We start from the raw sequence: 14,294 nt of genomic DNA, 5'->3' as shown, positions 1-14,294 counted from the left end.
AGCAGGAAGGAACCATAACCCTATGGAGACCTTCAAGGCACAGAACTCTGGGGTCAGCAACGTTCCACCAAACATTCTTTAAACCTTCTATTCTACTACCAGTTGTTGAGAATTTGAGCCCAGGAAAGCAGACCAAAGGGAAAACTAACCTGGAACCTGAGCAGTACTGAAAAGGGCATGAGTGCTCAAATTTCTTGAGACACTCGCTCTTGCTTGACCTGGCTCAGCCAAATGAGTCACTTGGTTCATCTTGGGAATTTATTAATGATAACAAATGCTTGTGTGAGTCTAATGATGGTTTGTTTCCTCTATTTAAAAAAAAAACCCAAACACCTTAGTTCTTTTCAGTTGGTAAATCAAAGGCAAACTATCCAACAATGACCACCAAAATTTTAAGGCCTCAAGACTCAGTCCTCTCAGTAAAGGGAGAGAAATAACAATTTGTGGTTCCATGTAACCATGCATTCATTGGTTGATTCTTGTATGTGCCTTGATTGGGGATCAAACTCCCAACCTTGGTGTAATGGGACTCGGCTCTAACCAACTGAGCTACCTGGCCAGGGTACAAAGGGAGGTTTTGATGGAAAACAGATTCAAAAGGATTTCTCCAGTTGCTCAATGACCAGGGAGATGAAGTTGAGCTCAACATCAGGCACTGACTTTGTAGTCCAAAACAGGTGTTAAATCTCATTAAATAGAGCTGGTGAAAATACATGACCAGGGTCAGGGGAACCAACCAGTGGCGAAAGAATCAAATCCCAGAAGTTAAATAGGTATAGCTAATCCACCTCCATCTGGAGCTATTATGGGTAATGGAACTCAACGTGTCCACAGCCCTCAACTTCCAGTGTAATCTGTGCTCTGTCCAGATAAACACCTTTAGTTCCTCTAGCAGGGGGAGTAGGCTTCATCAGCCTCCTGAGGAGGCAGCAGGTGAAGAAGCACTGGAGTTGAAGGAGCCCAGAGGCTGCATCTTCAGCTCAGTTTAGCTCAGCTAATCCACCACCCTACCCATGTGGTCTTGGGCAGGTCATTCACTTCCCTGGACCTATACGATATAGATTCCTTCAAGCTACAAAATCTTAGGCTACAGTTAGTGCCCAACCTCCCAACCTGGATTTCCGTTCCAGTGCCCACACATGGGTGTAGTTCTGGGTGGGGGCTGGAGCAGGGCAAGCGCTGCCCTTATTTCCATCTAGTGAGTCACTCCAGTGTTTCACAAGCCATGTGGGTTCTGGCTTTCAGACACATGAACTAATTTGCACCCCCTGCTCCCTGCTCTTGGGTGAGGACCACAATTCAACCCACCACTTATTCCCAGGGCCTGTGACTGTAGTTCTCAGCAGTGATCTGTTGTGGGAAGTTTGTTGAGAGCAGCAGCCATGAGTGAGGTGATAAAAAAAATTCCTGGGTGCCTGACCAGGCGGTGGCGCAATGGATAGAGTGTCGGACTGGGATGCCGAGGACCCAGGTTCGAGACCCTGAGGTCACCAGCTTAAGCGTGGGCTCATCTGGTGTGAGCAAAAGCTCACCAGCTTGGACCCAAGGTCGCTGGCTCGAGCAAGGGGTTACTCGGTTTGCTGTAGCCCCACGGTCAAGGCACATATGAAAAAGCAATCAATGAACAACTAAGGTGTCGCAATGTACAACAAAAAATTAATGATTGATGCTTCTCATCTCCATTCCTGTCTGTCTGTCCCTGTCTTCCTCTCTCTGACTCTCTCTCTGTCTCTGTAAAAAAAAAAAAAAAAATTCCTGGGTCATGACCAGTTGGCTCAGCAGTAGGCGTGTGGAAGTCCCGGGTTTGATTCCCAGTCAGGGCGCACAGGAAAAGCGCCCATCTGCTTCTCCACCCTTCCCCCTTTCCTTCCTCTCTCTCTCTCTCTCTTACCCTTCCACAGCAAAGGCTCCATCAGAGCAAAGTTGGCCCAGGCGCTGAGAATGGCTCCGGCTCCGTGGCCTCTGCCTCAGGCACTAGAATGGCTCTGGCTGCAAGGGAGCAACGCCCCAGATGGGCAGAGCATTGCCCCCTGGTGGCATGCCGGGTGGGTCCCGGTTGGGCATATGAGGGAGTCTGTCTGACTGCCTCCCTGTTTCTAACTTTGGAAAAATTAAAAAAAAAAAAATCCCTGGCACTTCCTGACCTGTCTGCCATTGTAGGGTGAGGGTCAGGAAGCAAAGACGGAAAAGGAGCTCTTCGGAGGAAGCTGCCATTTTATTTCTGGTTATCTCTCCAACTGGGCCCAGTCTCATTCACACTGGCCACCCCCTCAGCCCTCTCGGTCTAACAGGTGTTCAGAGGACATGGTCAGATTCACTTAGGTTATTTCCCCAGCCTCAGAAAATTACGGGCGGGAAGAGGTGGATACTTGGTGGAAGGCTTCAAATTATACAGAGTGAAATTAGGAATACAGACTGGCCTGAACGAGACCTGGCTCCACCACTTAGCTAAGACTTGCGAGAAGATTCTTAATTTCTCAGCATCAGTCTCCCGCTTTGTAAAATAGGCCTTCCTGACCAGGTAGCTCAGCTGGTTAGAGCATCAACTTGATATGCCAAAGTTGCAGGTTCGATCTTCAATCGGCACATACAAGAGTCAACCAATGAATACATAAAAATGTGAAATAACGGGTAGATGTTTTTCTCTTTCTCTCTCCCCACCCTCCTCTCTCTCTAAAATCAAGAAAAAATGAAGAGTTAAGGATTTTTTCTTTCAGACCATTTCAGCTGGGCTAGAGATAAGAAAAAAAAATAACCTTTACCTATCTCTCCCTTAGACATCCCTGGGGTCTTTGGATAGGAGAGGTGGGAGTCAGGTGAGACTGCACTAGAGGAGGAGAGATGGAGATAGAGACAGACACAGGAAGTGCTGAGAGGTAAAAGAAATAACGAAGGAGACTGAGTGCACTGGGAGGAAAGACTGTATAGCTGGTTGCCCCAAGGAGCCTCCCAATGCCTCCAGCCCTGGGGAGAAAAGAGGGAAGGGGCACGAGCTGGCGTGGCTGAAGGGAAGAGCACCTACAGGGGCTGGATTGCAGAAGGCTGGCAGAGCTTCTAGGAAGGTGAGTCTGAAACACTCTGGGTAAAGTGCTGACAGCTCCGAACCTTCCCAGCCTCAGTGGCTGGCCTTAAATGGTACCTTGGGGGACAAGGAGAAGCAGGTAGTGCTTCCCCCTCTGAACTCAGGCCTCTCCTCTCTGGACTGTCCCTGAGATGAGATGAATGGGTTTAATATTCAGGGTCTCTTGCCCTTTCTCTACCCCTTATGATTCTTTCTGTCTTCCCTGAAGAACTTAGCTTTTAGGACAGCACCCTATTCCCATCCTCTTCATCTGCTCTGTCACCTACCAACTGGAGAACTTGCAGGTCCTAGACAGTTATCTCCAAGATGTCAGTGTTCTCCAGCAGGGAGATCAAGGAGCTTAAGGGGCATGAGGCTAGGACATTGGACACGTTAGGTTGGAGGATGGGGAGAAAAAGGACATGGGAAAGAGCTACAGAGGTGAGACTAAATCTCTAAAAGAGGGAGCAGAAATACCATGGGAAAGATCAAGTAACACTAAGGTAGGAAATGATTTGATGAAAGTAAACAAACTTAGGTTCTTGGAAAACTACTGGTGAACTTAAAGATACCTGGCTCTGGGTGAGGGTGCAAAGAGTTCACAGTTCACAGGGTATGTGCCAGGGAAGGACAGAAACTGATTCCCAATACAGAGAGCCCTTGTTTTAAGCATATCAAGTCTATGATTTAATTTTATAGTTGAAAGAGACCTCTGGATGTTCCCAAATGTGGCAACAGATCAGAATCACCACTCCAGACCCACTAGAGTAAAATCTTGAGGTTGGAGAAGATTCCAAGGAGGCTTAGCAACAAATACAGATATCATCCAAACCCTGGCTCCTACTTTACTGCAGAAGAAACAGAAATGACTTGCTGAACATTATACAAATACCTGGAAGCACTGCAAGAGCCAGGACTCAAAATCCAGATTGGCACAAATGATACTAATGTGCTGTACAGAACAATTCACCATGGGGGTCCTTTAAATGAGGAGTTGCTCAGTGATTTAAATTTTTAAAATTAATATTAAAATTTACCCAAGTAATAACATCGTGTTTAAAACAATGGATTGCCAGTAGCCCAGTATGTCTGTTTCTTTTTAATCTTCTATTTGTCTTAATATATAGTAAAATTGCTGTGTGACAGTTTCTGAGTCTTTTGTGTATGTGTGTATGTGTGTGCGTGCGCGCGTGTGTGTGACAGAGACAGATAGAGGGACAGATAGGGACAAACAGACAGGAAGGAGAGAAATGAGAAGCATCAATTCTTTGTTTCGGCACCAGAGTCATTCAATGTTTGCTTTCTCATATGTGCCTTGACCGGGAGGCTAGAGCAGGGTGAGTGACCCCTTGCTCAAGCCAGAGACCATGGGGTCATGTCTATGATCCTATGATCAAGCCGGTGACCCTGCACTCAGGGTGAGCCCGTGCTCAAGCCAGCGACCTCGGGGATTTTTTTGTTGTTGTTTTTGGGTGGGGTTTTTTTTTATGTGTGTGGCAGAGACAGAGAGTCAGAGAGAGGGATAGATAGGGACAGACAGGCAGGAAGGGAGAGAGATGAGAAACATCAATTCTTCGTTGCGGTTCCTTAATTGTTCAGTGATTGCTTTCTCATATGTGCCTTGACCGGGGGCCACAGCAGACCGAGTAACCCCTTGCTTGAGCCAGCGACCTTGGGCTCAAGCTGGTGAGCCTTGCTCAAACCAGATGAGCCCACGCTCAAGCTGGCGACCTTGGGGTTTCGAACCTGGGTCCTCCGCATCCCAGTCTGATGCTCTATCCACTGTGCAACCGCCTAGTTGGATTGGTTTCAATAACGTTTTCTATTTTTCTGTTTTCAATTTCATTAATTTCTGCTCTTAATATGTTTTTCTTCTGCATCTTGGTTATTCTGCTCTTCTTTATATACCTTCTCTTTTTTAAAATTTTAACTTCTTCTTTTTTTTTGTTTTTGTATTTTCTGAAGTTGAAAACAGGGAGGCAGTCAGACAGACTCCCGCATGCGCACGACCAGGATCCACCCAGCACGCCCACCAGGGGGCGATGCTCTGCCCATCTGGGGAGTTGCTCTGTTGCGACCACAGAGCATCCTCAGCGCCCGGGCCAACTTTGCTCCAATGGAGCCCTGGCTGCTGGAGGGGAAGAGAGAGACAGAAAGGAAGGAGAGGAGGAGGGGTGGAGAAGCAGATGGGCGCTTCTCCTGTGTGCCCTGGCCGGGAATCAAACCCGGGACTCCTGCATGCCAGGCTGATGCTCTACCACTGAGCCAACTGGCCAGGGCCTTAAAATTTTAACTTCTTAAGACTTGATTCATTTTATTTATTTATTTATTTGTTTGTATTTTTCTGAATTTGGAAACGGGGAGGCAGTCAGACAGACTCCCGCATGTGCCCGAACGGGATCCACCTGGCATGCCCACCAGAGGGCGATGCTCTGCCCATCTGGGGCATTGCTCTGTTGCAACCAGAGCCATTCTAGCGCCTGAGGCAGAAGCCATAGAGCCATCCTCAGCGCCTGGGCCAACTTTGCTCCAGTGGAGCCTTGGCTGTGGGAGGGGAGGAGAGAGACAGAGAGGAAGGAGAAGGGGAGGGGTGGAGAAGCAGATGGGCGCTTCTCCTGTGTGCCCTGGCTGGGAATCGAACTGGGACTCCTGCACGCCAGGCCGATGTTCTACCACTGAGCAAACCGGCCAGGGCTGTGTCATACTTTTCAAAAGCAGCATAGCCTGACATGTGGTGGCGCCATGGGTAAAGCATTGACCTGGAATGCTGAGGTCGCTGGTTCGAGACCCTGGGCTTGCCTGGTCAAGGCACATGTAGGAGTTGATGCTTCCTGCTCCTCCCCTTCTCTCTCTCTCTTTCTTTCTCTCTCTCTCGTCTTCAAAATAAATAAATAAAATCTTTAAAAAAAAAGCAGCATAAAGTTGATTTTTTTAAAAGGATGGAGCCCTTTTCCCTTTTTAAAATATTTTTGTATATTGATTTTTAGAGAGAAGATAGAGACAGAAATGCAGGAGGAAAGTGGGCACATCAACTGATAGATGCTTCTGATATGTGCTTTGACTGGGCAAACCTGTGCTTTCGAACTGGCAACCTCAGCATTGTGGGTTTATGCTCTATCCACTGAGCCACCACAGGTCAGGCAGCATACAGTTGATTTTTAAATTTTTATTTATCTTTTTTATAAACTTTTATTTTTGGTAATAATTCTTGTTATGGGCAAGGCCCTAATTTAAATTCTATTTTTTGTTTGTTTATTTTATTGATTTTAGAGAGAGGAAGGGAGAGAGAGAGAGAGAGAGACTAGAACATCCATCTGTTCCTGTATGTACCCTGATCGGGGATCAAACTGGCAACTTCTGTGCTTCAGGAGGGTGCTCTAACCAACCGAGCTATCTGGCCAGGGCAGTATACAGTTGACTTTTAAAATTCATTTTGATAACTTATCTTTTTTTTTTTTTTTAGTGGTGGGGGGAGGCACAGAGACAGAGAGACAGAGACACAGGAAGGGAGAGAGATGAGAAGCACTAACTCTTAGTTGAGGCACTTTAGTTATTCATTGATTCCTTCTCATACATGCCTTGAACTAGGGGGCTCCACCCAAATCAGTGATCCTTTGCTCAAGCCAGCAACCTTGGGCTCACGCCACTGACCATGGGATCATGTTGATGACCCCACACTCAAGCTGGCAAAACCATGCTCAAGCCAGATGAGCTTGTGCTCAAGCTTGTGACATTGGGGGTTTTTTTTGTTTGTTTTTTTTTAAGATTTTATTTATTCATTATGGGGGGAGGGGAGAGAGAGAGAGAGAGAGAGAGAGAAAGAGAGAGAGAGGAGGGAGGAGCAGGAAGCATCAACTCCCATATGTGCCTTGACCAGGCAAGCCCAGGGTTTTGAACCGGCAACCTCAGCATTTCCAGGTTGACGCTTTATCCACTGCGCCACCACAGGTCAGGCGACATTGGGGTTTTGAACCTGGAACCTCAGTGTCCTAGGTCAACAGTCTATCCACTGCATCACCAGTCAGGTGATAATTTGTCTTTTAATTGTTGCATTTAGGCTGTTTACATTTAATATAACTATTAATATGTTTGGACTTACTTCTATTTTTTAAAAGATTTTATTTATTGATTTCTAAAGAGAGGAGAGAGAGAGAAAAAGGTTGGAGTGGGAGAGGGATGGGAAGCATCAACTCATAGTAGTTGCTTTTCATATGCGTTTTGACTGGGCCAGCCTGGGGTTTCAAACAGGCAACCTCAGCATTCCGATTCTATGCTTTATCTACTGTGCCACCACAGGTCAGGAAATTTGTTTTATTATTTGTTTCAGTTTGGTCCTCTGTTTATAGTTCTACTACCTCTACTTTTGGTTTATTTGAATATTGTTTAACACTTCACTTTATTGATTTTTTTCTTTTTCCTTATTTTAGTAGTTGCTCCAGGGCAGGTTTGGCAAGCTTTTTTCTGTAAAGGGCTAGATATTAAATACGTTGGACTTTGCAGCTCCACAATGTCTGCTGCAAATACTTAACTCTGATGCAATAGTGTGAAAGCAGTCACAGACAATATGTAAATAAATGAGGTGTAACTATGAATGTTTCAATAAAATTTTATTTACAAAAACAGGTGGTAGAGGCCTGACCTGTGGTGGCACAGTGGGTATAGTGTCAACCTGGAATGCTGAGGTCACGGTTAAATACCCCAGGGTTGCCTGGTCAGGGCACATATAAGAAGCAACTACTGTAAGCTGAGGCTTCCCGCTCCCCCACACCCACTTTCTCTCTATCATCTCCTCTCTCTAAAACAAAACAAAACAAAAACAGGTAGTAGAGCCTGTCGGTGGTGGCACAGTGGATAGAACATTAACCTGGAATACTGACGTTGCTGGTTTGAAACCCACGGTCACAGGGCTTGAGGGGATGGGTTCATGGATTTAAATGTGGATTCACTGGCTTGAGTGCAGGATGGTCAACAGGATCCCACATTTGTGGGCTTGAGCAAAGGGGTTGATTGCTTGACTTGAGCCTGAGGTTGTAGGTCTGATCCTGGGTCAAGACACATACGAGAGGTAATCAGTGCACAACTAAAGTGAAACAACTACAAGTGGATGCTTTGCACGCTCTCTCCCTCCCTCTCTCAAAAAAACAATAACAAAAATTAAAAAAGAAACAGGTAGTGGACTGAATTTGGTCTGTGGAATAGGGTTTTCTAATCCCTGCCCTAGGAATTATAACATACTTATTTTCATAGTCCATTTGGAATTTGTATTTTACCATTTCATTAAATGTAGAAACTTTTCCACCACGTTGTTTTGCTTTCTTTCCTTTCTGTTGTAGTTGTCATATGTATTACATCTACAAATACTGAAAACCCCATTGAACAGTCTTATAATTTTTACTTTAAATTTTTATAAACATTGTAAAGAATTTAAGAGAATAATTTATATTTTTTAAATTTTAAATTTTTTTTTTTTAATTTTTTTTTTTTTTTACACAGGGACAGAGAGAGAGATAGACAGGGACAGATAGACAGGAACGAAGAGAGATGAGAAGCATCAATCATCAGTTTTTCATTGCGAGACCTTAGTTGTTCATTGATTGCTTTCTCATATGTGCCTTGACCACGGGCCTTCAGCAGACAGAGTAACCCCTTGCTCCAGCCAGCGACCTTGGGTCCAAGCTGGTGAGCTTTTGCTCAAACTAGATGAGCCTGCGCTCAAACCAGATGAGCCTGCGCTCAAGCTGGAGACCTCGGGGTCTCGAACCTGGGTCCTCTGCATCCCAGTCTGATGCTCTATCCACTGCGCCACCGCCTGGTCAGGCGAGAATAATTTATATTTACCATTTGTTGCTCTTCCTTTTTTTTTTTTTTTTTTTTTTTTTGTATTTTTCTAAAGCTGGAAACAGGGAGAGAGTCAGACAGACTCCCGCATGCGCCCGGCTGAGATCCACCCGGCACGCCCACCAGGGGGCAATGCTCTACCCACCAGGGGGCGATGCTCTGCCCCTCCGGGGCGTCGCTCTGTTGCGACCAGAGCCACTCTAGCGCCTGGGGCAGAGGCCAAGGAGCCATCCCCAGCGCCCGGGCCATCTTTGCTCCAATGGAGCCTTGGCTGCGGGAGGGGAAGAGAGAGACAGAGAGGAAGGAGAGGGGGAGGGGTGGAGAAGCAGATGGGCGCTTCTGTGTGCCCTCACTAGGAATCAAACCTGGGACTCCTGTATGCCAGGCCGACGTTCTACCACTGAGCCAACCGGCCAGGGCCAGTATGTTTTTGTTTTAATAGGCAATTTGCTAGGTTGGGTTGAGGCAGCAACCTGCCTTCTTTCTTTTTTGCATTGTGGTTCCATTATCAATTTAACTTTCAGTTTATGGTGATATCTGGATCATTCCTGCATGTGTGCCACCCAGTGGCCAGTCCAACTTGCACAGTGGTCTGTGCTGTTGCTCAGTTCACAAAGCTTTGGTAAGCTGTTCAGGGTCAGATCCACGCTTGTGCAACTCAAGAGGTGAACCTGAGTTGACACAATTTTATGGGACTGTTCTTTTCTTCCTGTGATCTTCCTGACACACTCTGGCCCTCTGGGGCTTCCCTTCCCAACCCTCTGACCAACCAAAAAGTTGGCGTTTTTGTTTCTCTAGTCTGTTGGGCATTTCCCACTGCATGTGGGCCAAGCCTCAAGGGAACAGAGAAAGAAAAAATCAGGAGGGATTTGCCTCCCACTTGTGGGACCACAACTCCTCTGGTCAGAGAAACAGGTTCTCCTCCCTCAGAATTTTCTTTTGTTTATTTACTTATTCATTTTAGAGAGGAGATAGAGATAGAGAGAGAAATCGGGGAGGAGCAGGAAGCATCAACTCCCATATGTGCCTTGACCAGGCAAGCCCCAGGGCTTTGAACCTGCAAACTGTGTTCCAGGTCGACGCTTTATCCACTGCGCCACCAGAGGTCAGGCTCCTCTCTCAGAATTTTAAGTGCCTACCCAACCAGTGTTGATTGCTGTAGCTACCGCCATCATGGTATACTTGGGGCTGGAAGTGGAAGAGAAAAAAGAAAATGGAGTCCCCCCCCCTGACCCTTAAGAGTCCCTTCCTGCTCCTCAGACCTGCAACAAAGGGCTCCGAGAGGAGTTCACACTTGGTTTTGGCTGCTTTTGAGTCCGTTCTGGGTGATACTGGAGGAGGAAAAATGGTGACCTCACCACTGGTTTAGTGGTTTGAATTCTGGTCTCTCTCTCCCAGCTATCATGTACTTCTCTCCATGCATTCTTTCCAGGAGCATGGGACACACAGGGTGGCTCGTGCCTTCTCCACTTATAATTGTGAGACCCTAAGCACATGAGTCTCTTCTTACCTCTGTTGTCATCTTTAGCAGAGGATAATCGTGTATTAAGCTCAGAAGGTTGTTGTGTACATTTTTTTTGGATGTTGTGTAAATTAAATGAGTTTATAAGAAAGCACTTAGAAGAGTAAGCACTTACAAGCACTAGCTTTTATTAGCAATTATCATGGATTATAAAACAGATATGCAAAAAGACAAAAATCACCTACTACCACTATGCCCAGAAGTATGACATTATGGTTTATATTATTTCAGATTTTTTTTTCTTCTTATTTTTGTATTTTTCTGAAGCTGGAAATGGGGAGAGACAGTCAGACAGACTCCCGCATGCGCCCGACCGGGATCCACCCGGCACGCCCACCAGGGGCAACGCTCTGCCCACCAGGGGGCGACGCTCTGCCCCTCCGGGGTGTTGCTCTGCCGCTACCAGAGCCACTCTAGCGCCTGGGGCAGAGGCCAAGGAGCCATCCCCAGCGCCCGGGCCATCTTTGCTCCAATGGAGCCCCGGCTGTGGGAGGGGAAGAGAGAGACAGAGAGGAAGGGGGGGGTGGAGAAGCAAATGGGCGCTTCTCCTATGTGCCCTGGCCGGGAATTGAACCCGGGTCCCCCACACGCCAGGCCGACGCTCTACCGCTGAGCCAACCGGCCAGGGCCTATTTCAGATTTTCAGTCAAGTTATATTTAATTGGTTAAATAAACAAAGGAGTAAGTATTGAATTGTATTCCCTGCCCCATCTTTCAAATGATGCATGTCCTATTAGGGGAGAGGCAGTAGGTCACAGGATAAAACTTTTCTGCCTCCAGTCCTTCATCTCCACTATTGCTCCCACCCTAAACGCTCATCCTCCTATCAGGCCAACTGCAACTTGAGCTTCTAATTTCAGTTTAAAAGTCACTCCTTGAAGAAGGCTTTCTTGAGCCCAAGCAAGATATAGATGCTTCCACGTTACCCTATTATCTTAGCACCTACCACACTGCTCACAAAAATTAGGGGATTAGGGAACGTGCAGATACTCCAGTACTTTCAGCCTTTTGTATACTGCATTTTCACCAATGAAATAAAAGTTGGGTTTGCATCTCATTTGCATAATCAAACAACTTTCTTTGACTTGTTTTTCTGTTCTTGTTTAATAAAAAAAGTCAAACGCTTCTTTTATCACTTCATATTCATTTTGAAATATCCCCTAATTTTTGTGAGCAGTATATATAACCATATACAGAAGATCTTCCAAGGACAGCACAAGTCCTCTCTTCTGTCCTGTACTTAAGTTTTGCCTTTGCTCACCCTCTTTCCCAGATGGTGACCCTGGGCTTCCTTACCTGTCCTCCAAAGCCCTGTAGTAGCCTTTTCATCACTAGTATATAAATGGGACTGCACAGCTCAGAGCTGGGACCATGAGGACAATGGAGGCACATTTCTACTCCACATCCCAGCAATTCTAATTCAGTAGGAACTGGGGTGAAGGTGGGGCCCAGGAATACAGTTTCAAAACCTCCCTGATGATTCTGATGCTGGTGGCCTACAGAAACACTATTTATGGTAGGAAATTCATTATGGCTTCCAATGATGCTTGCCTTTTGACAGTCACTAGGCTGGACCTAGTGACTGGTAAACGTGACAGAATGTCTCTTCTGTGGTTAGGTTACAAAAGATCGTTACTTCACTCTGCTGATGGGGTCTCTTGCTCTGATGGAAAGGCTACCTGGGCAGCCTCCAATTAAGTCACTCAGGAAATGAGGTCCTTAGCCCATCCACCTATGCAGTAGTGAATCCTGCTGACCACTATTGTGTTTGGAACCAAGTCCTTCCCATTAAAACCTTGAAATAATATGGCCCTAGCTAATGCTGACTGTAGCCTTGTGAGAGACCCAACAGTGGAAAACTCGGCTTAGTGGTGCCAAGTTCCAAAACAGAAACTGAGTTAATAAATGTGTGTTGTTTTAAGCCGCCAAGTCACATGATGATTTTGTACACAGCCATATAGAACTAATACACTGCTTAGACTTGCCTCTCTAAACTCCCTGCTTTCCATCCATGCTGGAAGACGCACCTAAGTGGAGAATTTCTAATAGAATTTCATGAAATACTGACTAAAGAGATGTCTCTGTTCTTCTTGTGCATAAAGAGGCACCAGTCCAACTGCTTTTTTAGCTTCAGACTTTGGCTCAAGCTTTTAAGTGTCATCTGTTTCATGTGTATGAATTCTGAATTCTCATGAAAGCAAGTTCTCTTACTCCTCTTCTTACCACTGTGGCTCAGCCCTAATGCCATCTATGACTGCTATACAGTAGGGACCAGTGTGTGAGTGTGCAAGCGGTGGTAAGATTCTTGGTTGGGAAGATTTTCCTGGTACCCTGGGCTTAGTTATACACCAAATCCTAAAATCCTGAACCAAATTTCATGCTCAAAAATTGAACCCACAAATCCTCTGCTCCCTCTTCTCCATGCCTTGGTAGCCAAGAGCTCATCTTTGTAAATCAAAGAGACACTGGCTTTGCATGGCCTTGGATCTGTGAATGTTCCCCTTCCTTTGTTTTTTGGGGTTTTTTTTTTTGTTTTTTTAGAGACAGAGAGAGAGTCAGAGAGAGGGATAGATAGGGACAGACAGACAGGAACAGAGAGAGAGATGAGAAGCATTAATCATCAGTTTTTTTTCGTTGCGACACCTTAGTTGTTCATCGATTGTTTTCTCATATGTGCCCTGACTGTGGGCCTTCAACAGACCGAGTAAGCCCTTGCTCAAGCCAGCGACCTTGGGTCCAAGCTGGTGAGCTTTTGCTCAGACCAGACGAGCCCGTGTTCAAACTGGCGACTTCGGGGTCTTGAACCTGGGTCCTCAGCATCCCAGTCCGATGCTCTATCCACTGCGCCACCACCTGGTCAGGCTCCTTTGGTTTTTTTTGTTGTTGTTTTTTTTTGTATTTTTCCAAAGCTGGAAACGGGGGGAGACAGTCAGACAGACTCCCGCATGCGCCCGACCGGGATCCACCCAGCACGCCCACCAGGGGTGACGCTCTGCCCACCAGGGGGCGATGCTCTGCACCTCCGGGGCATCGCTCTGTCGCGACCAGAGCCACTCTAGCGCCTGGGGCAGAGGCCAAGGAGCCATCCCCAGCGCCCGGGCCATCTTTGCTCCAATGGAACCTCGCTGCAGGAGGGGAGGAGAGAGACAGAGAGGAAGGAGAGGGAGAGGGGAAGGGGTAGAGAAGCAGATGGGCGCTTCTCCTATGTGCCCTGGCAGGGAATCGAACCCAGGACCCCTGCATGCCAGGCCGACGCTCTACTACTGAGCCAACTGGCCAGGGCTCCTTTGGTTTTTAAACCAGGTCCCAGCTCAGCCCACAGTAGACTTTGGAGCCACCTGCTAAAGGATGGAACTAGAGAGGTCAGCAAGTTATGGGTAATTAGGTAGAACCAGCTTGCAGGAAAATGAGATACTAAGTTCAAGAGAAAAACTGGGGCATGGGCAGAGGGAAGGGGGACAGGTTTAAAGCACCAGGAATGAGCAAATTCTATACATTGGAGGGTATAGGAAGAAGAAAGGGTTTATTTCAGAGGTAGAGACTGAGAATCAAGATGCAAAGGCTCAACATACTTGCCTGGGGAAAAGCTAAAACGAGAAGCCAAGAGTGTGAACTCCTGAACTAGAGTTCACTGGATTACTTCCAGTAAGTCTTTACTACACCTTAAAGACAATACGCTTACCCAGCCCACTTAAAAAAAAACCCTCAGGATCCCACTCCAACCTTCTTGTTCTATGACTGATACCATTAAGGACAGTGCCAATGGTGTGTCCTTCATCTCCACCTAGAGAACAGCACGAGCTCTGGAGAGCAGCTCAGTGAACACTGGGACTCTCAAGAGACAACTGCTTTACATGCAAGTGTGTGTGTGTG

Source organism: Saccopteryx leptura, chromosome 1 (genome assembly GCF_036850995.1).
Source record: "Saccopteryx leptura isolate mSacLep1 chromosome 1, mSacLep1_pri_phased_curated, whole genome shotgun sequence".
Lineage (NCBI taxonomy): Eukaryota > Metazoa > Chordata > Mammalia > Chiroptera > Emballonuridae > Saccopteryx > Saccopteryx leptura.
Note: the sequence above shows the minus strand (reverse complement) of the source record.